The 27,788-nt window shown below is 45.6% G+C and overlaps 1 protein-coding gene across 1 annotated transcript in view; it reads left to right on the forward strand.

Moving 5' to 3' along the window:
- The window catches only part of LOC128695544 (sodium-coupled monocarboxylate transporter 1), a 330,002-nt gene that overhangs the window by 218,453 nt on the left and 83,761 nt on the right, over positions 1 to 27,788 (forward strand). The gene's annotated exons all lie outside the window — the stretch shown is intronic.

The following is a 27,788-nucleotide window of genomic DNA, read 5'->3' on the forward strand; positions in this document are numbered from 1 at the left end:
CACACAACACAGGTGACCCATCATCCCTCCCCCCACTCACACAACACAGGTGACCCATCATCCCTCCCCCCACTCACACAACACAGGTGACCCATCATCCCTCCCCCACTCACACAACACAGGTGACCCATCATCCCTCCCCCCACTCACACAACACAGGTGACCCATCATCCCTCCCCCCACTCACACAACACAGGTGACCCATCATCCCTCCCCCCACTCACACAACACAGGTGACCCATCATCCCTCCCCCCACTCACACAACACAGGTGACCCATCATCCCTCCCCCCACTCACACAACACAGGTGACCCATCATCCCTCCCCCCACTCACACAACACAGGTGACCCATCATCCCTCCCCCCACTCACACAACACAGGTGACCCATCATCCCTCCCCCCACTCACACAACACAGGTGACCCATCATCCCTCCCCCCACTCACACAACACAGGTGACCCATCATCCCTCCCCCCACTCACACAACACAGGTGACCCATCATCCCTCCCCCACTCACACAACACAGGTGACCCATCATCCCTCCCCCACTCACACAACACAGGTGACCCATCATCCCTCCCCCACTCACACAACACAGGTGACCCATCATCCCTCCCCCCCTCACACAACACAGGTGACCCATCATCCCTCCCCCCACTCACACAACACAGGTGACCCATCATCCCTCCCCCCGCTCACACAACACAGGTGACCCATCATCCCTCCCCCACTCACACAACACAGGTGACCCATCATCCCTCCCCCACTCACACAACACAGGTGACCCATCATCCCTCCCCCACTCACACAACACAGGTGACCCATCATCCCTCCCCCACTCACACAACACAGGTGACCCATCATCCCTCCCCCACTCACACAACACAGGTGACCCATCATCCCTCCCTCCACTCACACAACACAGGTGACCCATCATCCCTCCCTCCACTCACACAACACAGGTGACCCATCATCCCTCCCCCCACTCACACAACACAGGTGACCCATCATCCCTCCCCCACTCACACAACACAGGTGACCCATCATCCCTCCCCCCACTCACACAACACAGGTGACCCATCATCCCTCCCCCCACTCACACAACACAGGTGACCCATCATCCCTCCCCCACTCACACAACACAGGTGACCCATCATCCCTCCCCCCACTCACACAACACAGGTGACCCATCATCCCTCCCCCCACTCACACAACACAGGTGACCCATCATCCCTCCCCCCACTCACACAACACAGGTGACCCATCATCCCTCCCCCCACTCACACAACACAGGTGACCCATCATCCCTCCCCCCACTCACACAACACAGGTGACCCATCATCCCTCCCCCCACTCACACAACACAGGTGACCCATCATCCCTCCCCCACTCACACAACACAGGTGACCCAACAACCCTCCACACACACAACACAGGTGACCCATCAACCCTCCCCCCACTCACACAACACAGGTGACCCATCATCCCTCCCCCCACTCACACAACACAGGTGACCCATCATCCCTCCCCCCACTCACACAACACAGGTGACCCATCATCCCTCCCCCACTCACACAACACAGGTGACCCATCATCCCTCCCCCACTCACACAACACAGGTGACCCATCATCCCTCCCCCCACTCACACAACACAGGTGACCCATCATCCCTCCCCCACTCACACAACACAGGTGACCCATCATCCCTCCCCCACTCACACAACACAGGTGACCCATCATCCCTCCCCCACTCACACAACACAGGTGACCCATCATCCCTCCCCCCACTCACACAACACAGGTGACCCATCATCCCTCCCCCCACTCACACAACACAGGTGACCCATCATCCCTCCCCCACTCACACAACACAGGTGACCCATCATCCCTCCCCCCACTCACACAACACAGGTGACCCATCATCCCTCCCCCCACTCACACAACACAGGTGACCCATCATCCCTCCCCCCACTCACACAACACAGGTGACCCATCATCCCTCCCCCCACTCACACAACACAGGTGACCCATCATCCCTCCCCCCACTCACACAACACAGGTGACCCATCATCCCTCCCCCCACTCACACAACACAGGTGACCCATCATCCCTTCCCCACTCACACAACACAGGTGACCCATCATTCCTCCCCTCACTTACACAACACAGGTGACCCATCATCCCTCCCCCCACTCACACAACACAGGTGACCCATCATCCCTCCCCCCACTCACACAACACAGGTGACCCATCATCCCTCCCCCCACTCACACAACACAGGTGACCCATCATCCCTCCCCCCACTCACACAACACAGGTGACCCATCATCCCTCCCCCCACTCACACAACACAGGTGACCCATCATCCCTCCCCCCACTCACACAACACAGGTGACCCATCATCCCTCCCCCCACTCACACAACACAGGTGACCCATCATCCCTCCCCCCACTCACACAACACAGGTGACCCATCATCCCTCCCCCCACTCACACAACACAGGTGACCCATCATCCCTCCCCCCACTCACACAACACAGGTGACCCATCATCCCTCCCCCCACTCACACAACACAGGTGACCCATCATCCCTCCCCCCACTCACACAACACAGGTGACCCATCATCCCTCCCCCCACTCACACAACACAGGTGACCCATCATCCCTCCCCCCACTCACACAACACAGGTGACCCATCATCCCTCCCCCTACTCACACAACACAGGTGACCCATCATCCCTCCTCCCACTCACACAACACAGGTGACCCATCATCCCTCCCCCCACTCACACAACACAGGTGACCCATCATCCCTCCCCCACTCACACAACACAGGTGACCCATCATCCCTCCCCCCACTCACACAACACAGGTGACCCATCATCCCTCCCCCCATTCACACAACACAGGTGACCCATCATCCCTCCCCCACTCACACAACACAGGTGACCCATCATCCCTCCCCCTCTCACACAACACAGGTGACCCATCATCCCTCCCCCCACTCACACAACACAGGTGACCCATCATCCCTCCCCCCACTCACACAACACAGGTGACCCATCATCCCTCCCCCCACTCACACAACACAGGTGACCCATCATCCCTCCCCCACTCACACAACACAGGTGACCCATCATCCCTCCCCCCACTCACACAACACAGGTGACCCATCATCCCTCCCCCCACTCACACAACACAGGTGACCCATCATCCCTCCCCCACTCACACAACACAGGTGACCCATCATCCCTCCCCCACTCACACAACACAGGTGACCCATCATCCCTCGCCCCACTCACACAACACAGGTGACCCATCATCCCTCCCCCCACTCACACAACACAGGTGACCCATCATCCCTCCCCCACTCACACAACACAGGTGACCCATCATCCCTCCCCCACTCACACAACACAGGTGACCCATCATCCCTCCCCCCACTCACACAACACAGGTGACCCATCATCCCTACCCCACTCACACAACACAGGTGACCCATCATCCCTCCCCCCACTCACACAACACAGGTGACCCATCATCCCTCCCCCCACTCACACAACACAGGTGACCCATCATCCCTCCCCCCACTCACACAACACAGGTGACCCATCATCCCTCCCCCCACTCACACAACACAGGTGACCCATCATCCCTCCCCCCACTCACACAACACAGGTGACCCATCATCCCTCCCCCCACTCACACAACACAGGTGACCCATCATCCCTCCCCCCACTCACACAACACAGGTGACCCATCATCCCTCCCCCCACTCACACAACACAGGTGACCCATCATCCCTCCCCCCACTCACACAACACAGGTGACCCATCATCCCTCCCCCCACTCACACAACACAGGTGACCCATCATCCCTCCCCCCACTCACACAACACAGGTGACCCATCATCCCTCCCCCCACTCACACAACACAGGTGACCCATCATCCCTCCCCCACTCACACAACACAGGTGACCCATCATCCCTCCCCCACTCACACAACACAGGTGACCCATCATCCCTCCCCCCACTCACACAACACAGGTGACCCATCATCCCTCCCCCACTCACACAACACAGGTGACCCATCATCCCTCCCCCACTCACACAACACAGGTGACCCATCATCCCTCCCCCCACTCACACAACACAGGTGACCCATCATCCCTCCCCCCACTCACACAACACAGGTGACCCATCATCCCTCCCCCCACTCACACAACACAGGTGACCCATCATCCCTCCCCCCACTCACACAACACAGGTGACCCATCATCCCTCCCCCCACTCACACAACACAGGTGACCCATCATCCCTCCCCCCACTCACACAACACAGGTGACCCATCATCCCTCCCCCCACTCACACAACACAGGTGACCCATCATCCCTCCCCCCACTCACACAACACAGGTGACCCATCATCCCTCCCCCACTCACACAACACAGGTGACCCATCATCCCTCCCTCCACTCACACAACACAGGTGACCCATCATCCCTCCCCCCACTCACACAACACAGGTGACCCATCATCCCTCCCCCCACTCACACAACACAGGTGACCCATCATCCCTCCCCCACTCACACAACACAGGTGACCCATCATCCCTCCCCCCACTCACTCACACAACACAGGTGACCCATCATCTCTCCCCTCACTCACACAACACAGGTGACCCATCATCCCTCCCCCCACTCACACAACACAGGTGACCCATCATCTCTCCCCCCACTCACACAACACAGGTGACCCATCATCCCTCCCCCCACTCACACAACACAGGTGACCCATCATCCCTCCCCCACTCACACAACACAGGTGACCCATCATCCCTCCCCCCACTCACACAACACAGGTGACCCATCATCCCTCCCCCCACTCACACAACACAGGTGACCCATCATCCCTCCCCCCACTCACACAACACAGGTGACCCATCATCCCTCCCCCCACTCACACAACACAGGTGACCCATCATCCCTCCCCCACTCACACAACACAGGTGACCCATCATCCCTCCCCCACTCACACAACACAGGTGACCCATCATCCCTCCCCCACTCACACTACACAGGTGACCCATCATCCCTCCCCCACTCACACAACACAGGTGACCCATCATCCCTCCCCCCACTCACACAACACAGGTGACCCATCATCCCTCCCCCCACTCACACAACACAGGTGACCCATAATCCCTCCCCCCACTCACACAACACAGGTGACCCATCATCCCTCCCCCACTCACACAACACAGGTGACCCATCATCCCTCCCCCCACTCACACAACACAGGTGACCCATCATCCCTCCCCCCACTCACACAACACAGGTGACCCATCATCCCTCCCCCCACTCACACAACACAGGTGACCCATCATCCCTCCCTCCACTCACACAACACAGGTGACCCATCATCCCTCCCCCCACTCACACAACACAGGTGACCCATCATCCCTCCCTCCACTCACACAACACAGGTGACCCATCATCCCTCCCCCCACTCACACAACACAGGTGACCCATCATCCCTCCCCCCACTCACACAACACAGGTGACCCATCATCCCTCCCCCCACTCACACAACACAGGTGACCCATCATCCCTCCCCCCACTCACACAACACAGGTGACCCATCATCCCTCCCCCCACTCACACAACACAGGTGACCCATCATCCCTCCCCCACTCACACAACACAGGTGACCCATCATTCCTCCCCCACTCACACAACACAGGTGACCCATCATCCCTCCCCCACTCACACTACACAGGTGACCCATCATCCCTCCACTCACACAACACAGGTGACCCATCATCCCTACCCTCACTCACACAACACAGGTGACCCATCATCCCTCTCCCCACTCACACAACACAGGTGACCCATCATCCCTCCCCCCACTCACACAACACAGGTGACCCATCATCCCTCCCCCCACTCACACAACACAGGTGACCCATCATCCCTCCCCCCACTCACACAACACAGGTGACCCATCATCCCTCCCCCCACTCACACAACACAGGTGACCCATCATCCCTCCCCCCACTCACACAACACAGGTGACCCATCATCCCTCCCCCCACTCACACAACACAGGTGACCCATCATCCCTCCCCCCACTCACACAACACAGGTGACCCATCATCCCTCCCCCCACTCACACAACACAGGTGACCCATCATCCCTCCCCCCACTCACACAACACAGGTGACCCATCATCCCTCCCCCCACTCACACAACACAGGTGACCCATCATCCCTCCCCCCACTCACACAACACAGTTGACCCATCATCCCTCCCCCCACTCACACAACACAGGTGACCCATCATCCCTCCCCCCACTCACACAACACAGGTGACCCATCATCCCTCCTCCCACTCACACAACACAGGTGACCCATCATCCCTCCCCCCACTCACACAACACAGGTGACCCATCATCCCTCCCCCCACTCACACAACACAGGTGACCCATCATCCCTCCCCCCACTCACACAACACAGGTGACCCATCATCCCTCCCCCCACTCACACAACACATTGAAAACTAACCCCATCACCAACCTGAATAATCATAACATTAATTATCCTCAATTTAGGAATATCATGTCACTTGAGGAAAGAATATTTACAACATGGCTGGTACAGGACGACCAAAATCACAATACCTTAAATAATACTAACACAATGCGAATATTACATTTCAAAACACACATATACAACTACCAATAAAGTTGGTATTACCGTTAATTACTTAAACTTATTACACATTAATTGCCCCCCCCTCCTCACCCCGAAATAATTTGACCGATATCACCAACTTGTAGCTTACATCCTAACTTGACATATATAAATAAACCTAAGTGGTAATTATATAAGTATTGGTGAAACAGTAACACCAAAGACAGTTCATTTAATATCAAATATTAACATAAGGGAAACATGACCAAGTCTTACACATTGACACTTCAACCCGGTTAAGATACACTTCTAGTGCTTAACAAGTCCAGGAACATTGCCACAATGAAGTTCAACCAATTCTTAATCACAACAGCGTATCTAAGGCGCACGCAGGCGCAGACAGCCACAACTGTTTATGTGCCGTTACACATCCCATATGCACAGGTTCATACATATTCGCACGTTACATTATCCCAACTTTCTCTCCACACTAAAGTCGCGCACATTCTTTGCAATCCAACCCCAAGGAGGCGACCCGTTTCTACCCTTGACATCCCATCCTACAGTAGCATTTACCATCCCTACCCTGCCCCTCTCACCTGATTTACAAATATAATAAAACCTTTAACGTAAGTTCTCTATATCCCTCTGAGAAAGCCCACTCCCACCTTCTCCCATAAATTTCCCTGTTACGGCACAACGTTTTATAAAACGTAACCGCTAAAACCCGCCTCTTCGCCTCACTAACCTCTTTCCCCTCATTCCCCACATTATGTATATATAATCTACCATAATGTACCCCACAGCCCTAATGATACTCTCATCCAATCCCCACACATCAAGACTTAAAGCTCTCAGAACAGAAATCCCTTTACCCCCAATCTTAAGGAGTACCCTACTCAATCAACCCCTGACGCTACCCATCCCCTCACGAAAATATACAACATGAAACGCCGACTCCTCACCTTCACATATTCCACACCCCCCCCCCTTCAGTCACACGTCTATCCCTCAGAACCGTACCTGACGGCAAAATCCTGTGCAGAAAACGATACATTACGTCACGTGCCCGTGGTTGTAACCTCATCCTACTTAACCTATTCCATATACTTCCTCATGTATACATGGGGAAAATTCCCTCTACAGGTGCCACAACCCTCCCCACCAACACTCGACACATCGCAACTATTCTGACCTTGCCCGGATCTCGAGCCCACGACATAGCTCTCAAAACAGTTTCACACTCCCATAACTCCATTCCCGAATACATTCATTTCAATCTTTCATAGATCCTGACCAGATCCCCCATCCACACCTTCCCTCACCACCTCCCTTTTAATAAAGACACATTTGACCCTCCTCTTTAAGTCCAGCAAACCCAACCCCCCCCCTCCCCTGCCGCACAGGTAACATTACCACGTCCCTTTTTAAGCCAATCACATCCCGAGCCCTACAAGAATTTAAAAACCCTCCTAAGTATGTCTGCTATCGCCGTCAGTGTTAATGGGAACACGGCCGCCACGTGCCATACCTTACTATATAATAAGACATTAATGACAATGGCCCGCTGTACAAGGGTCAAATGATAAGGCTGCAATGCACCCAATCGCCCCTGAATCCAATCCACGAACCTAATCGAGTTTTCCCTGCGTGCTACATCCAGATCGTCAGCATAGATAAGACCACAAATTTTTAACAAATTCACCCGCCTCCCCACCACTGAACTACCCCACTCAACCCTCCCAGCCCAAGCTCCTAACCCCATGACCATGGACTTTTCTGAATTCACTCTCATACTAGTTGCTTCCGAGAACAATTGCACTGCCCCATCCAAGGTATCCATTGACATCCCCTCCCTAACCAGAACAGTAGTGTCATCAACATACCCTATTAAGACTGGCCAAACCCTCCCAACTCAACTTGCTTCACCCCCCGTATTGCACATACGCTTCTCCATCATCCTATAAAAGGAGTCCTGTATGTATGCAAATAAAAGTTGTGACATAGGGCACCCCTGTTGAAGTCCCCTTTCCATTACAATCTTCCCACCCACTCTCCCATTAATCTGTACCCTCGCCATTGCACCACGATACAAAGCATCTACCCATTCCACTATTTCGTCCCCAAACCCCTGTCCCCTAAGGATGGCTCTCAATGCCTCTCGTTCCACTCTGTCATATGCACCCTGCCAGTCCAAAGCCAACAAACCCCCCTACCCCCTTTTGCTTCCACGAAATCCCTTAGGAACCCATGTCCCTCCACCATAGACCTCCCTGGCAACCCAAACTGAGTTCTCGATACTACTCTATCCACTACACATTTAAACCGATTCCCCAAAATTTTGGCAAACAGCTTATAATCTGTGCATAACAACGATATTGCCCGGTAGTCCCTAAGTGTATGTCGCCCCTTACCCTTCGGTACCAATACTACTACAGCTGTTTCCTGCTTCTCTCCCAACTCTCCCCTCTCCTTCATTAAATTTAATAACCTAACCAAAAAACCCCTCATTAGCTCCCAATGCTGTAGATAAAACTCTGCCGGGAGTCCATCGATTCCTGGAGCTTTACCCTTATGCATTTCACTTAAAGCCTTCCATGTTTCTCCCTCAGTTATTTCTCCTCCCAACGCTTCCCTATATCTGTTCCCAAACAGACATATCACATTCTCACACACCTGCTTTAAAACCTCAGCTCCTACCCCAACCCTTTGCCAATACTTTCCATACCACTCGTCCGCAAACACTTCCATTCCATCTGTGGTGTGTATAACCTGACCCACCCTATACCCACCTACCGACTCATGAACCTCCAACCATGGAATAGCTGTTGCGTGCTGCTGTTATTTTTGCCTACGTAATACACACGACGAAGGCTTATCGCCCCATAACACCTCTTCCACACCTGCCATTACCCTCACTGCTTGGAACCTCTCATCCTGGAGCTCCTGCAGCCTCCCCTTAAGCGCCAGTATGTCATCCATAGGATAAATACCCGCCACCGCCCCTCTCGCATAACAACCCCTTAACCTGTCCTCCAAATAGTTGGCCAGCCCATATTTTAAAGAATAAATTCGTTTCCCTTCTCTCACGTAAAATTGCCTAATTCGTTCTTTAGCCACACCATCCCACCATGTTACCACATCCTCCACCCCATGTGCCTCTGCACTTAATTTTTTTTGTTACCACATCCTCCACCCTATGTGCCTCCGCACTTAACCCCTCCCACAGTGTTGTAAATCCCTCCAACCCCTCCTCATCTCCTAACACACTCGTTTTCAACTTCCAATAACCCCTAGAGATACCCGCCCTTGACTCCCATCCCACCTCTGCCACGACCGCCCTATGATCCGAATAAGCTACCTCTATTGTGCGGAAAAACTTTACCAAGACCCCTTGAGAAATGTACAACCTATCTAACATAGCCGCATAACCCCTCCTCACGAAAGTATGCTCTACCTCCCATCAATATACCCACACCACCTTTCAGACGTGCAGATGGCAGAGTCATGACATGAAACCCCGCCACCTCCAGCTCTCTTCCCTCCTTGAAATTATATTCTTGCAGGAACACTACATCCACCCTATATTTACACAGAAACATTCGAAACCATTCCCTCTTCACACTATTACACAGTCCATTTACGTTCACAGTCATACACCTAAGGCCACTTTATATTTTCCAACCCTTCCTCCTCTTTTTATTCATCCCAGGGCCTCCTGCCCCAGAGCCAGCACAGGGCTTCACACCATTGTTACAAAAAAACGCGATTCTAAAAGCTTAGAGATCTCCAGTGAATACTAGAAAGGACTGCCCTTCTAGCATCCAGCCTGTTACTGGGTTTTCGTAACAAGTAGTCAGTATCCTTGTCCAATTATCCATTAAAATTCAGTATAATTCATGATTACAACTGGTAGGCTAGTAACTAGAGAAATTAAAATTTAATAAATTTATTAAGACTAGAGGTATATTATCAAAATAAATTAAATCAATCACCGTAATGAAAATAATATCAATCTCTCGAGTTCAATATTATTGTGCTGAAAGCACATATCACATTTATAATTCTTAAGTACCGTCTGGTACATTAACATTTAATAAGATATTGCAAATATGTACAAGTAAGTGTGTATGCGTGTAAGTGCTCTAAGTAGTTCACTATGTCTCACGACTCGACTAGACTTAAACAAGTGACTGACAAAGTCCTCACATAAACTAACTTCTTGACCGACTGGCAACCAGAACAGTCTGCTTGAACAATGAAAAGAATGCTAAGCCCAATAGCCATATAACAAGCGACTGTGACACAATCAGGATAAAGGAGATAATATAACGACACTAAGTAGGGACCATCAGCAGATCCTCCACAAAAGTTACAAAACTCCCATACTACTGAATCTAAGTTCAGCATAGGAAAAACCCGACTGTGACAATACACAGAAACCAGTACAAAATTAGGTCAGAAGCTATAGCTAAGGACCTGAGATGCTCAGAGTGTCTAAGCGACACACAACCTCAGTACAACGTCGAAAATCACGAAGTCTATACAATGTTCTGTGAACAGAATTCTACAGAACTAACAAGAATAATGAGACAGACAATCTGTCCAACCACCAAGCGAGTCTAGAGCAGACTGAATACTTCACGAGAGGTGAGGACACCCCCCCCCTCGATCACGTGATAGCCCCGTGGACAGCACAGCTCAGAAGCCGGCAGTATAACGAGCGACAAGCGATAATTACAGTAGTTTGACAATCAAGACTTGAACTGAGCACATTTTATGTACATCATAACAACATAAGTCAAATAAGAATATAAAGCAATATATTTACGATTTAGCTATTATCGCAAATATAAGCAATATAAAATTATATGAAAAGATAATATACATTATATATATACATAATAATCATTGTAACCCATTCAGGGGTTGCAACACCATCAACCCCCCCTTTTCTTGTGATGCCTCTTATCCTGACTACCTCGACAGTACTCTTCCTTCCTCCCAGACCTCTGCGCCGGCGTCAGAACATCATCTGAGTCTGACGCCGCCGCTCTCTTCCTCGTGATTCCCTCCACTTCCATGTTGTCTTCTGAGATTCCCTCACGATGAACCTCAACCTCCACCACACCCCGTTCCACGGTACATGGCGACATCTCACGCTTACTGCTTGGCCCATTCATCCCTGCTATGGTTTTTATCATCACATTCCTCCACAAGCAATGACGTGCCTCTCACCAGCTCAGGAACAACATCCTCTGCAGGCGGCATCAATATCCTCAACACTTCCTGAAGCTCTTCCTCAAGAGCCTGTACCTCATGCTGCACTTGAACATCTGCACTTCTCTTCTGCCTAGTAACAGTTCCTGTTATGTCACAGCTTGCCTCACACATGCCAGTCTCCTCTATGGGATCCTCTACCACTTCACTCCACAAGCACCCAAGCCCTTGCTTTCGCATGGGGCTCTCAACAACAGCTACCACACTGGTAACTGGTGCTTCACCAATTTGTGCAGGCACCCTCCTCAGCTTCACACAGGCTGCCGCCATATGGTCGTACGCCCCACATAACCTGCACGTACATCTCTGTCCGGTGTACGAAACCATAACTTGCGTCCGGAAGTCCTCCAACACGACGTAAGATGGTATGGGATGTCTCAGAGCCATCTTCAGGGAAAAGGTTCCCTCTAGACGACCCAAGTAAGCACCAGCTGTTCACTTGCCCTGTTGTGCCAGATGTACGGTCCCATATGCCTCGAAAACACTCCTGACGTCAGCCTCATCTGCCTCAAATGGGACATTACGAATCTTAACCCATGTAAAGTGGCGAGATAGGTCGATCAAACGCACCTTCACAGCTGGAGTAGCGTCAAGACTCACGTCTTGGAATCTCGTCACCAAAGACTCGTACACGGACGTGGAATTCACTTTGACGAAGATTCTGTATGCCCCATTCAGGGTAACACCGTGCACCTCATCGTCCTGGATACCATATGTCTCCCTAATGATGGCCGGGGACACAACATGGCACAGTCTGTGAGAAGGCACGTGCACACGGTGTGCATTGAATTGGTGCGTGGTGCAATAACGCCTTAGTCTGCTCAAGTGCTTTTACCGCAAATAATCAGTGACACGTGTGGTGTTGCGGATCAAGAACTGTTTGGTGTGGTGCTAAATGGTGCCTATCATATTTTCGTAAAGTTGAAATCAGCTGGAGTGTATGAACGGCTGGTTGACAAGTACCAGGACGGGAGTGTGGGCGTTAATTCAGCGATACGTGTTCGCCTCATCGATGTGTCTCGGCATTATGCTGGGCAGCAGAAGACGTGTAGGTTATGCGGTGCATATGACCATATGGCGGCCCAGTGTTGGAGATGGCAACGGAGACAGGAACTAGGTAGTGCAACGGTGAAAGAGCCAGAACCAGAGGTGGGTCATGCTGATGAGTCACCTGTACATGGAAGTGGCACTTCCTGGAGTGCGGAAGTGGAGCGTGAGCTGCCACTGGTTGGTACAAGCCCGTCACTGTCACAGTTAGTGGGATGTGAGGCAACTGCCTTGGAGAACAAGAAGACTGTGCAGAGTGGTGAAGTGCAGGTAGAGGGAGGCCTACTGGTGAACGTGAAGGAAAAATCCTTTGAGAAGGTTTCTGCAGATGACGTGAGGTTGGTGAGGAGTCCAGTTCAGATTGAAGAAGAGCAACTTGGAAGATTGGCGAATATGGCAGATGATTCACCAGGAGTGGTGGGAGTGATTGAGGTGAATGCTGAGATTTACAGGGAGGCATCCAGTGAGTTGGAAATGGATGCTGAGAGTGTCGACCGTAAGAGAGTGGCGACACATTCCGACTCTGATGATGTTTTGACCCCGGCACAGAGACCGGGGAAAAAGCCGTGGGTAGATGTGGTGCATGGGAGCTACAAAAGTACGCCTGGTCAGGTGTTGGATCAGGGGAAGCCACAAGTGGGTAGTGGAGAGAAAAGTGGAAGAAGCAGACACACTGGTAGCGTGTCAGTGAAAGGTGAAATGGGGCAGAGGATGAAACCACATAAGTAGGTTTCCGGTGCATGACAGTGAATATTAATGGATTGTGTGCGAGTGAGAAGCATCTGTGGGTAAAGGGATTTTTAAGGCGTTATGCTATAGACATTGTTTTTGTGCAGGAACATAATTTCAAGCTAGGAAGGGAATTGGAGGTGGATGGGTTCAGAGTGTTTGTGATGTATTTGGAGTGAGTGAAGGGAGGGGTGGGAATCCTGATCCGAGAGACGAGCCCGTTTGTTGTTCTTAGGAGTGAAGGAGGGGGGGTCGTGTGTTAAGAATAGATGGGTGGTGGAGAGGTGAGAGGATGGCAGTACTTTGTGTGTATGCGCCGGCTGAAAATGATGTGAGGGTAAAGAATGAATTTGTGAATGATGTATTGGTATATTATTTGCAGTCATTACCATCAGTGACAATAGTTGGTGGCGACTGGAACTGTGTGGTGCATAGGAAGGATGTGGAACAGAGGGGGGCAGGGTGTTTTTTGGCTGGTTTACGGGATCTATTGAGAGGTGTGGGATTGAGGGATATAATTGATGGAGGGGATTGCGAGATAGAGCACACATTTCATAGAAAGGGCTATGCTGCACGACTAGATAGGTTGTATGTGACAAGGGGTGTGAGGGTGATGCGGGTGCAGACGGTGAATGTCGTTTATTCAGATCATAGGGCTGTATATGCTGATTTAATTTGGGATGGTTTGCCTAAGAGATATTTGGGGTACTGGAAGTTGAATGTACGACTACTGGGTGAAGGGGTGGAGGGAGGTAATTTTGAAAGTTTGTGGGAGGACTTATGGGGTGGGGGTAGGAGTGCAAGCAATTTATTGAGGTGGTGGGATGCGGTTGCGAAGAGGAGGATCAGGCAATATTATATGCAAAGGGGAAAGAATGAGGCATGGATGGCATATGGGCTTCAACAGTATTTAGAGTTGCGGTTGCAGGGTTATTATGAGAGGGGTGCTGTGGTAGGTGTGTATCCAATGGAGGAAATTGAAGCGTTAAAGTTGCAGATAAGAGACATGCACAATGAGAGATTTGATGAGGCGAAGGTGCAAGGTGGGTTGGAGGAGGCGATTTGGGATTACAGGCCATCGGCCTGTGTGTTAAGGGGCCAGCGGAGGCGCAGGTTGGCAATGGAGATTGATAAGTTGGTAGTACACGAGAACTTAGGTGGATATACGAAGGGTCAGGAGTTGCAAACTACTGAGGGTATGAGTGATTTTCTGGATAGGTGGTTTGGACAATATTTGTAGAGTGTAGGAGTGAACGGCGAGGATTTAGAGAGACTGGGAGAGAATGTATCTTGTGTGCTGAGTGGAAGTGATCGTATGGCATTGGGAGGGGATGTTGAGGAGGAGGAGGTATGGAGAGCTTTGGAGAATATGGCGAGAGGTAAAGCACCAGGTATAGATGGGTTACCTTGTGAATTCTATTTGAAGCATTGGAGTGTGTTGAAGAATTTTTTAGTGAAACTGATGAATATGATGAAAAGTGAGGGGAGGATGGGTGAGTTGCAGAGTACCGCAGTAGTAGTTTTGATTCCAAAAGGCGAAGGCCCTACTACAGTGCAGAACTACAGGGCGTTGTCGTTGTTATGTGCTGATTATAAGATACTTGCAAAAATCTTGGGGAACAGGCTGAAGTGCGTGATAGATAGAGTGGTTGCGAGAGGTCAGTATGGGGTGCCTGGGTGGACGATGTATGAGGGGCATGGAATAATAATAGATTTTTTAGAAAGTATGGAGGGGGAGAATAAAAGGGGGGGAGGTGTCTTACCATTGGATTGGCAGGCAGCATATGATTGCGTGGAACGAGAGACACTGTGGTATATCTTACGGAGGCAGGGTTTTGGGGAAGAGATGGTGCGTAGGATTTAGACTTTGCATAATAGGGTAGGTGTACGTGTGCAGGTGAATGGGAAATTGGGAGAGTGGGTTTCAATGCGTAGAGGCATAAGGCAGGGTTGTCCTTTGTCTCAGCTGTTGTTTGCTTGTATACAGAACCCTTTTTACAGGGCAGTGGGGAGATGTTTTGGGGTGGATCGTGGTGTGGAGAATGGAGGGATGGGAATAATAGGGTATGTGGATGATACAACGATTCTAGTGAGAAGAGAGGAAAGTTTACATGAGGTGGAGGATGTGATTGGTGGTTTTGAAGGAGTTACAGGTTTAAGAGTGAATGTGGAGAAATAGAAATTATTGGTCTTAGGGAATTGGGTAGGGAGGGCGAGATGGAAAAAAGCTGTGCGTTGGTGTGTGGTGGATAGAATATAGGTGTGTGGGATAGTTTATATGGGGAATGCCGGGGAAGCACGGATGGTTAATTCTGGGAGGGCAGTGGATAGGATGGTGGGTAGGTTAAATGTTTTGCGACCCATGCATTTGACGATACATCAATGCGTAATAGTGGTAAATGTTATGATATATAGTATGGTTTGGCATGTGGCAGCAGTATATCCGTTGGCAGAACCGGACATAACAAGAATGCTAAAGAAGGTTTTTAGGTATATATGAGGTTCTGGGTGTGACTGGTTGGGTAGAAGTGTTGTTATGCTACCGGTCGACAAGGGTGGATTGGGTTTAATAGATATAAGATTAAGGGTTAAGTGTATATATTTGAAGAGGGGGGTTCTCCGAGTGGAAGGTCATGTGGAGAAGGGAGTGAAAGCATTATATGAGGAGGCACGAAGGTGGTGGATAGGATCAGAGATGAAAGAGTGTGAGGATGTGCTGTGAGCTTTATTTTATGTTAGAGATCCGTCTAGGATACGGGTGGGTGTTCTGGAGCATGCTGTAGGGGTGAGGGTGATTGCACATGTTGAGGGCATATACCCAATGTATGCATGGGGAGACATTTGGGTAAGGTTGCGGTTGGTGCGCATCAGACCAAGAGTGAGAGAGGTAATGTTTCGTTTCCTTCATGGAATATTGCTGTCTGGTGTGGTACTTAGGGAGAGAGGATTGATGGTGGAGGACGTATGTAGGGTGTGTGGGGATAGGGAGATAGCTTTTCATGTATTATATTTTTGCAATAATTTGGAGTGTATACGGGAGTGGTTGGGTGGGATTTTGAGGAGGGTGGGTGGGGGAGGGATATCGGTATTAAGGGCATTGAGTTTAGATGTGGGAGGTGTGGAAGAGTCTGTGCAGCGTGCTTTGGTGTACATCATAGCGGATTTTGTTTTCGTATCATGGGCCATGAGGGGTAATGGGGATTGGGTGGTGCGAAAGAAGGTCTTGGCGGCGACAATGTACAAAATACTCAGTCGTAATAGGGGGATATACGGAAGTAGATGGGAAAGGGCTTTTCCTGAATGATATCGAAGTTTGAATGTCAGAGGTTTGTTGGTGGAGTGAAAAAAAAAAAAAAAAAAAAAAAGAGGGTGGGGTGCGTTAGAAATTCAGGGGTTGCACCGGGCTCATCTCAGGATTTGGGAACATATGAGGAGTTTCTTGATATGGTGCGATTTGCAGCGTAGTTGTGGGGTGTGTTTTAAGTAAGTTTGTTGTGGTTCACATGGGAAAAGTTGTTCAGATTTTTATGGACATAGAACTGAGCAATAATTGTGTGAATGTGAAAAGTATACGGTCATACTCAGGATGGTTTACTGATGTATGTAATGGATAAATTAAATTTGGAATATGTTGTAATGTATTATCAAGAATGTTGGTTGTATTAAAGCGAAGGACATGCGGGCGTGATAAATATGTTTGTGTACCAAGTGTACTGCTAATAATGAGATAATGTAATGTGTATGATTTTTATCATACATAACGTGTATATAGCAGTATGTAAGAGAGAGTTTTCGTCATGTCCTCAGAATGGGTTGTATAATTAGCATTCGGTGAAGTTCAATGAATATTACTAACGAGGGATGGGTATATAAGGATATGTGTTCATGTACAATGTGTTAAGTAGTGTTAGGATTGTGATGCAAGAAATGCTGTGGTCTGTAGAATGAGAATATAGTACTTGTTTAAGTTATTGTTTAATAGTAATGAATATGTATATTTTATTATACGTATGTGAAGTTTGTTACTTAAAAATGGAAATTATAATTGAAGAATATTACTAAATATACATGATTGTGTAAGTTCCCTTGTAGGATGATGTAGTGTTTGTTCGCTTGTAGGATGATGTAGTGTTTGTTCACTTGTGGGATGATGTAGTGTTTGTTCGCTTGTAGGATGATGTAGTGTTTGTTCACATGTAGGATGATGTAGTGTTTGTTCACTTGTAGGATGATGTAGTGTTTGTTCACTTGTAGGATGATGTAGTGTTTGTTCGCTTGTAGGATGATGTAGTGTTTGTTCACTTGTAGGATGATGTAGTGTTTGTTCACTTGTAGGATGATGTAGTGTTTGTTCGCTTGTAGGATGATGTAGTGTTTGTTCGCTTGTAGGATGATGTAGTGTTTGTTCACTTGTGGGATGATGTAGTGTTTGTTCGCTTGTAGGATGATGTAGTGTTTGTTCACTTGTAGGATGATGTAGTGTTTGTTCACTTGTAGGATGATGTAGTGTTTGTTCACTTGTAGGATGATGTAGTGTTTGTTCGCTTGTAGGATGATGTAGTGTTTGTTCACTTGTAGGATGATGTAGTGTTTGTTCACTTGTAGGATGATGTAGTGTTTGTTCGCTTGTAGGATGATGTAGTGTTTGTTCACTTGTGGGATGATGTAGTGTTTGTTCGCTTGTGGGATGATGTAGTGTTTGTTCACTTGTAGGATGATGTAGTGTTTGTTCACTTGTGGGATGATGTAGTGTTTGTTCACTTGTAGGATGATGTAGTGTTTGTTCTCTTGTAGGATGATGTAGTGTTTGTTCACTTGTAGGATGATGTAGTGTTTGTTCACTTGTAGGATGATATAGTGTTTGTTCTCTTGTAGGATGATGTAGTGTTTGTTCACTTGTAGGATGATGTAGTGTTTGTTCACTTGTAGGATGATGTAGTGTTTGTTCACTTGTTGGATGATGTAGTGTTTGTTCACTTGTAGGATGATGTAGTGTTTGTTCACTTGTAGGATGATGTAGTGTTTGTTCACTTGTAGGATGATGTAGTGTTTGTTCACTTGTGGGATGATGTAGTGTTTGTTCACTTGTAGGATGATGTAGTGTTTGTTCACTTGTAGGATGATGTAGTGTTTGTTCACTTGTAGGATGATGTAGTGTTTGTTCACTTGTGGGATGATGTAGTGTTTGTTCACTTGTAGGATGATGTAGTGTTTGTTCACTTGTAGGATGATGTAGTGTTTGTTCACTTGTGGGATGATGTAGTGTTTGTTCACTTGTGGGATGATGCAGTGTTTGTTCACTTGTAGGATGATGTAGTGTTTGTTCAATTGCGGGATGATGTAGTGTTTGTTCGCTTGTAGGATGATGTAGTGTTTGTTCACTTGTAGGATGATGTAGTGTTTGTTCACTTGTAGGATGATGTAGTGTTTGTTCACTTGTAGGATGATGTAGTGTTTGTTCACTTGTAGGATGATGTAGTGTTTGTTCGCTTGTAGGATGATGTAGTGTTTGTTCACTTGTAGGATGATGTAGTGTTTGTTCACTTGTAGGATGATGTAGTGTTTGTTCACTTGTAGGATGATGTAGTGTTTGTTCGCTTGTAGGATGATGTAGTGTTTGTTCGCTTGTAGGATGATGTAGTGTTTGTTCACTTGTGGGATGATGTAGTGTTTGTTCACTTGTGGGATGATGTAGTGTTTGTTCACTTGTAGGATGATGTAGTGTTTGTTTGCTTGTAGGATGATGTAGTGTTTGTTCACTTGTAGGATGATGAAGTGTTTGTTCACTTGTGGGATGATGTAGTGTTTGTTCGCTTGTAGGATGATGTAGTGTTTGTTCACTTGTGGGATGATGTAGTGTTTGTTCACTTGTAGGATGATGTAGTGTTTGTTCACTTGTAGGATGATGTAGTGTTTGTTCACTTGTGGGATGATGTAGTGTTTGTTCACTTGTGGGATGATGTAGTGTTTGTTCGCTTGTGGGATGATGTAGTGTTTGTTCACTTGTAGGATGATGTAGTGTTTGTTCACTTGTAGGATGATGCAGTGTTTGTTCACTTGTGGGATGATGTAGTGTTTGTTCACTTGTGGGATGATGTAGTGTTTGTTCACTTGTGGGATGATGTAGTGTTTGTTCACTTGTGGGATGATGTAGTGTTTGTTCGCTTGTAGGATGATGTAGTGTTTGTTCACTTGTAGGATGATGTAGTGTTTGTTCACTTGTAGGATGATGTAGTGTTTGTTCACTTGTAGGATGATGTAGTGTTTGTTCGCTTGTAGGATGATGTAGTGTTTGTTCACTTGTAGGATGATGTAGTGTTTGTTCACTTGTAGGATGATGTAGTGTTTGTTCACTTGTGGGATGATGTAGTGTTTGTTCGCTTGTAGGATGATGTAGTGTTTGTTCACTTGTGGGATGATGTAGTGTTTGTTCACTTGTGGGATGATGTAGTGTTTGTTCACTTGTGGGATGATGTAATGTTTGTTCACTTGTGGGATGATGTAGTGTTTGTTCACTTGTGGGATGATGTAGTGTTTGTTCACTTGTGGGATGATGTAGTGTTTGTTCACTTGTGGGATGATGTAGTGTTTGTTCACTTGTGGGATGATGTAGTGTTTGTTCACTTGTGGGATGATGTAGTGTTTGTTCACTTGTGGGATGATGTAGTGTTTGTTCGCTTGTGGGATGATGTAGTGTTCGTTCACTTGTAGGATGATGTAGTGTTTGTTCACTTGTGGGATGATGTAGTGTTTGTTCACTTGTGGGATGATGTAGTGTTTGTTCACTTGTGGGATGATGTAGTGTTTGTTCACTTGTGGGATGATGTAGTGTTTGTTCACTTGTGGGATGATGCAGTGTTTGTTCGCTTGTGGGATGATGTAGTGTTTGTTCACTTGTAGGATGATGTAGTGTTTGTTCACTTGTGGGATGATGTAGTGTTTGTTCACTTGTGGGATGATGTAGTGTTTGTTCACTTGTGGGATGAATGTAGTGAATGGAGGTGGGACGAATTATTTGTTATATTATAATGTGTTTAGTTTTTCTGTGGTGAGGTGTAGAGATTGTTATTTTCTCACCTTTATTTGATTCGAAATTTTTTAGGTGTTCTGAATTTCTGGATTATTGAGGATGTCTTTGTACATACAGTTTTATGTACAATGTAAATACGTGTGACATTCTTTGGGTTATATTGCATATTGTGTTAAAAGTTTATGGCTGCACTTTTGGATATAATAAACAAACCTGTACTTGAAGATGTGGGCTGTCTTTAGTTTAGTTACATGTATGAACGTGTGTTTTCTTATGTATAAGTTTAGTGCTAAGGTAGGAATGTCGAGCTTTTTTGTTGTTATATATAATGGTTACGTTTCTTTGTTTACGTTGCCTACATGTATAATTGTGTATTGTGTTTTTAAATAAAATATAAAAAAAAATGATGATCGGGAGTAACACCTGTGCTGAAGAATGTGAAATCGCCCCACGATACAGCTCTACACCGATGGTATTTACGCGCCTCCTCACACTCAGCGCCATGTTGGTACAAGGTAGCTCGCCTGAAAACAGCAGAGGGGTGCAGAGCACAACCGCACTCTACCGTGGTCAGGCAGCGAATGATTGAAATTTATTATTATACCTTTATTCCTTCTTGAATTGTGGTATGTTTTAAAACCTTGTATGTAGTATAATGTCAGGTGTTGCCTGGATTGTTATGTGTTTATATATTGTGTTATTGATGTTGTCCTTGTTCGTCATTTTTTAATTTTAAGTAGCAGGGGAATGTAGAATGTATTCATTGGTGGGGGGGGGAGTGTAAGCAATAATGAGTAGGTTCCACTACATCTATGAACCTAGTGTACTTGTGAAACAACTACGTAGAAGCAGTCTGTTGGTTTTGTTAAGTTTATTTTAATGTCTTTATGTATGTGCTTATTCAGTAGATTGTGTAGTGAATGTTTATTGTTCATCATCAGTGTCAATGTTACATATTGATATATGTAACTATATATATTTTGTACATGAAGTTTTAAATGAACTATAAAGAAAAGAACAGGTTCCTAGAAGTGCTGCAGCTTGTGGAACTCTATGAAACATGTTATTCACTGTGGTGGTTTACACTCCTTACACATGTAACGAATGTCTGTTCGTTTTTGTGGGCATTTTGTGCCCATTCTGTGCCCATTTTTTCTTAGTAGGATGTGAGGGAAAAGTTCAACAGATAGGAGTAGTGAGCAAATATATGGTGACGACAGTTTAACCCTTCAGAGGGCAAGGCAGACTAAAATGCAGATTTTGAAAGTGATTTCTTATGAGGAGATAGAGCTGCTCGATGTAAGGTCACTGAGGCCATCCAAATGGAGATGTAAAAGTAACATGTCGAGCAATTGCAGATATTCGAAGACCGAGTATACTCGGTTCTGCCCGGTTTGTGTCTAACAATTTAAAATGTTGCAAGGTTGCAATTGTTAAAAAAAAACAAATAAATATTTTTTAAATTTAATATGCAAGTAGACAATATAAAAAACATAAATGGAACTGGTTTCTGAACAATTTGTAAGCATTAAAATAACAGAAATAGGAACTACTTATCAACAATGACACATTGCAATGGGATACAACTTACAAATGAAATATTCCTGAGTTCCCTGAGAAAGAACAATCTTTTTACATCACTAATTTCTGCAATGAAACTTTATGAAACAATTTCTATCCATCTTGATGGATAGTTTACTTTGCATGTGGCACAGGAAAATGAGGATGTGACATGATTATTCTTGTTGCTGCAATACTTGCATGTAAGCAAATATCTTCTTCTTGTTCAATTTCTTCTTTTTGGATGGTGGCATAGCTTCCTCCTCATCTGTTGGCACCTCTGCATCTTGTGGCAAGTATTCATCATCAGTGTCCACCACTTCCAGGTCATCTGGGTCTTGATCTGAGTCATTATCGTCCTAAACATAGACAAATTTCGACTTATCCTTGGAGGACTCACCATAGAACAATTTCTGATTGATCTGGAAGGACAATAAAAATGTTCTGTACACACCCAGATCATTACTAAATTCATATATACACTACCCAATTTTATGGAAATATTTATATACCGAAACTTGAAAACATCACCTAAAAGGGCAGGAACGAGTGTACTCGGTCCTATTTTGTTACACTTTTTTCATTTGCATGGTGCACTCATAATATGCTTCACAAAGCCTTCATATATATCAAAATATGGCTAGACTTTTCATTTACGCACTAGACACACAAATCAGTACTTACCGGCATTGTAGAGGGTGAAATGCTTCAATATATAAGGAGCACTCAACGGAAAAACACGAGTCTGCGTGACGCCAAGCTAGAAGTGTTTACATTCTGCTCTCTCCACCAATGGGAAGTGAGCAGCCGCCATCACCGCTCAGCTGGGGTGACTCAGGGAAGGTCTGTGATTGGTCAGAAATAGAGAATGGGAACCTAGATGCGCTGCGGGAGCCGGAGGATGTGCGCAAAAAACCACTCTCTCAGGACCGACTATACTCGGTCCTGCAGTCTGCTTGTTAAGGTAGGGTCAGTGTCTAGCTCCCGCCACCTTTTCCCCCCTTTTTCCACATGGGAAGGTGACGTGCGAGAGTCTAACCAAATGGATAATCACTTGACTCGTAGCTCCCAACACTTACATAAGTAAAATGCCTAGGCTCCTGTCTTATTTGATATGTTAGTTAAAAGCATCACTTTTATTTAATTTTGAGACTTTGCTCGTCCTGCCTTGACTTTCATGCTTAAAACTCTAGTCTTTAAATCCTCACCATTCTTTAAATACCTTACACTTATTATGGAGAGCGATTTATCGAGTAGTGGTTAACTTTTGTCTCTTTCTAGCCTAGATTGCCAGCTTTTTTTAATATTTTATTTAAAACCAATACAGCTTAACATAAAAATAAACGGGAAACAGTATGGATCTCAATCCACAAGGTTCGCACACTGACAAAATAGACCTGACACAAAATACCTGACACAAAAAGGATTGCACCTATATACTCTCAAAATATTGCTGTATAACATACAACAATAACTTACGGCAAGAACATAGCTACAAATAAATGCAGTAACAGGGTCATGAACTGATATATATACCCATTCATCATTCAAAACCTGACATGTATATAAAATTTACATATAACATGACATATGACCAAGGCTCAATACAATAAAAAAAAAAATATATACAAGAAATTGTATCAATTAATCCCATCCTTCGCATTAATCAATAAACCAAAACCTCACATCCTAACCTTACTAGAACATCTACATACTTATCCCTAACAATACAGCTTTACATATACTAAAATACGAATAAACATGAAAAGAAAACAGCTTAAATTTAAAAACCGAAAGCTTATTACTGGTACAATAAACCAGTATACAAAATCGCAGATGCAAATAGACTGCGTCTATAAACTGGGTAGATATGTCTGTATACCATACAACTAAAACTTGCATCAAGAACATAGCAATAAAAACAAACCGGTATCAGGGTACTGACCTAAATTATAAACTTTAAAATGAATCGAAACATACATATATAAAGTTTTACATAATGCCTGACCTATGAAAAAGGCTCAATACAATATAAAGGGATATAAACACAAAAAAAATGTTTCTCAAAATCACATTAAACAGATGCACTGTAAGCACAAAAAAAAGTATATAAGTATATATCTACATGCAAAAACCCAGCACAAACATAAATACAAACTAAAACACACTTCATATAACAAATAACAATATTACTAAAGAATTGTGTCATACAAGACTGATACACATCCAAAAAATACATAAAAAGAAACCCTTCGAGATTACACCATGCATTCCTGAAATGATACATAGATCATAACGAGTTCTCCAGCCCTACATCCACACTTGGCATGATAACCACAAGGTTGATGAAGATAATGCCTCAATGAAAACCAGGAAACCCTTCCATACCCACATTCACAACGCTCTCGCGATCCCCCCAAGGAGGCGAGCCCGCTGTGACCCCCTGACTCCCTCTCAACCTATGAAAACCCCTTCACTCACTCATTATCATTCACAGATTCACGAGAATTCCTAACGTTAGCATTCTATACCCCTCTGAGAAAATCTGATCCCACCTCCTCTCATACAATTTTCTGTTACGACACATCGTACGATAGAACGTTTTCGCCAGGCCCTTCCTTTGCTCTTCACTATCCCCTCATCACCCACGATATATATATATATATATATATATATATATATATATATATATATATATATATATATATATATATATATATATATATATATATATATATATATATATATATATATATATATTATATATATATACATATATATATATATATATATATATATATATATATATATATATATATAAATATATATATATATATATATATATATATATATATATAGATATATATATATATATATATATATATATGAATATATATATATATATATATATGTATATATATATATAAATATATATATATGTATATATATATATAAATGTATATATATATATGAATATATATATATATGTATATATATATATGAATATATATATATGTATATATATATATGAATATATATATATATGTATATATATATATAAATATATATATATATGTATATATATATATATATATATATATATATATATATATATATATATATATATATATATATATATATATATGAATGATATATATATATATGTATATGTATATATATATATATATATATATATATATATATATATATATATATATATATATATATATATATATATATATATATATATATATATAATCTACCATGATAAATCTAAAGCTCTTATGACGCCCTCGTCTAACCCACCCATATCTAGACTTAAAGCACACAGAACCGACACCCCACGGCCTTCCACCCTCAGTACCAACCTACTTAACCAGCACCTGACCTCTTCTAACCCTTCACAAAAATAAACTACATGGAACACAGTCTCGTCCCCTCCACAGATACTACATCCCCCACCCTCCACAACCTGTCTGTTTCGTAGTATCACTCCAGACAGAAGGATCCCATGCAGAAAACGAAACATCACCTCGCACGCCCGAGGGTTTAGCTTCGTCTTGCTAAATCTATACCAAATACTCTTCCATACATACATGGGGAACAAACCCTCAACTGGGACAATGCACCTACCTACAAGCAACCTACACAAAATCCTTATGCAAACCTTTCTCAGTTCCTTAATCAACATCACGGCCCTCAAAACGATTTTGCATTCCAACAACTCTATTCCTCGAAACCACATACCCAGCATGTCATGTATCCTTCCCAACTGCCCCGCGTTCACACCCATATGCAAAACTTCCCATCTTAAGAAACGCACATTTAGCCCTCCATCTCAAATCCATCAACCCCAACCCACCCTGACGTACAGATAACATTACAACTTCTCTCCTTAACCAATCACAACGTGAACCCCACAAAAATTTATACACCCATCTTAAGATGCCCGCAATCGCTGTCCCTGTAATTGGGAACACAGCTGCGACATGCCAAACCTTGCTATACAATAAAATGTTTATGACTATCACTCGCTGTATAAGAGTTAGGTGCTCTACTAATAACCTATCAGTTTTCCACCCGCTCCGCAACCATGTCATCCCTATAAATAATACCACAAATCTTTAAAGACACCACCCATTCTTTAACAACATTACATCTCCCCCCCACCCAAGAACCCAACCCCATGCACCTTGATTTCACGCTATTTACCTGCATTCCCATGGCACTTCCAAACAATTGCACGACCTCGTTCAGCACTCCCATTGACATCCCTTCACGAATGAGAACAGTGGTGTCGTCTACATATCCAATTAATCCCGGCCAGGACCTCCCACCCCCCGACACTTCCCTCACCTTGAGTACATAAGCTACGGTCAACCATTCTATAAAAGGGGTCCTGAAAACACTCAAACAATATTTGGGACATGGGGCATCCCTGTCTAAGGCCTCTACCCATTGTAATCTCCCTCCCCATACACCCATTAATCTGTATCCTCATTTTCGCCCCCTTATACAATGCATTTACCCACTCGACTTTCCTCCCCATAACCCTGTCTCCTAAGTATAATCTGCAAAGCTCCCCTTTCCACTCTATCATAGGCTTCCTGCCAATCTAGAGCCATCAAAGTTGCCCCCCCTCCCCTACTCGCACCTTTAGCTTCCACAAAACTTCGGACTATCCCATGTCCTTCAATCATCGACCTTCCCGGCAACCCAAACTGAGATTTTGACACCACCCTCCCAACAACACAATTGAACCTATTACCTAAAATTTTTGCAAAAACCTTAGTCTGCACACATCAGCGACATGGCTCGGTACTCCCGTAGGGTGGGCTGACCCTTGCCCTTCGGGACGAACACTACAACTGCTGTAGCCTGCTTCTCTCCAACTTACCCTTCTCCTTCATACGATTGAATAACCTGACTATAAATTCCCATGTTAACATCCAATGTTGTAAATAAAATTCTACCGGGAGACCGTCAATACCCGGAGCTTTCCCTTCCTCATTCCCCTTAATGCATTCTCTATTTCCTCTGCAGTAATAATCCCACCTAAACCTTTCTGTCGCTATTCCCTAAATTACAAGTCACATACTTACCCACCTCGTCTAACGCCCTGGCATCAACCCCCCCCACTTGTCCACTACTTCTTATACCAAGCCTCCACATATGCACACATCCCTTTCGTGGTTCTTATCTCCTGCCCTGCTTTATAAGTCCTGACCGTCTCCATTACCTCTAAACTTGGGATGGCCGTCACCGCCTGCCTTTGCTTTTGATGCCGCAAAACACACGCAGACGGCTTGTCGCCCCAAAGCACTTCTTCCACCCCTGCCTGCACACTTACAGCTTGAAACCTTTCATTTTGTAACGCCCTAAATCTCCCTTTTATTTCAACTATTTCATCCATAGGAAAATTATTCCCAACCACCCCTCGCCCATAGCAACT

Source organism: Cherax quadricarinatus, chromosome 42, assembly GCF_038502225.1.
Source record: "Cherax quadricarinatus isolate ZL_2023a chromosome 42, ASM3850222v1, whole genome shotgun sequence".
NCBI lineage: Eukaryota > Metazoa > Arthropoda > Malacostraca > Decapoda > Parastacidae > Cherax > Cherax quadricarinatus.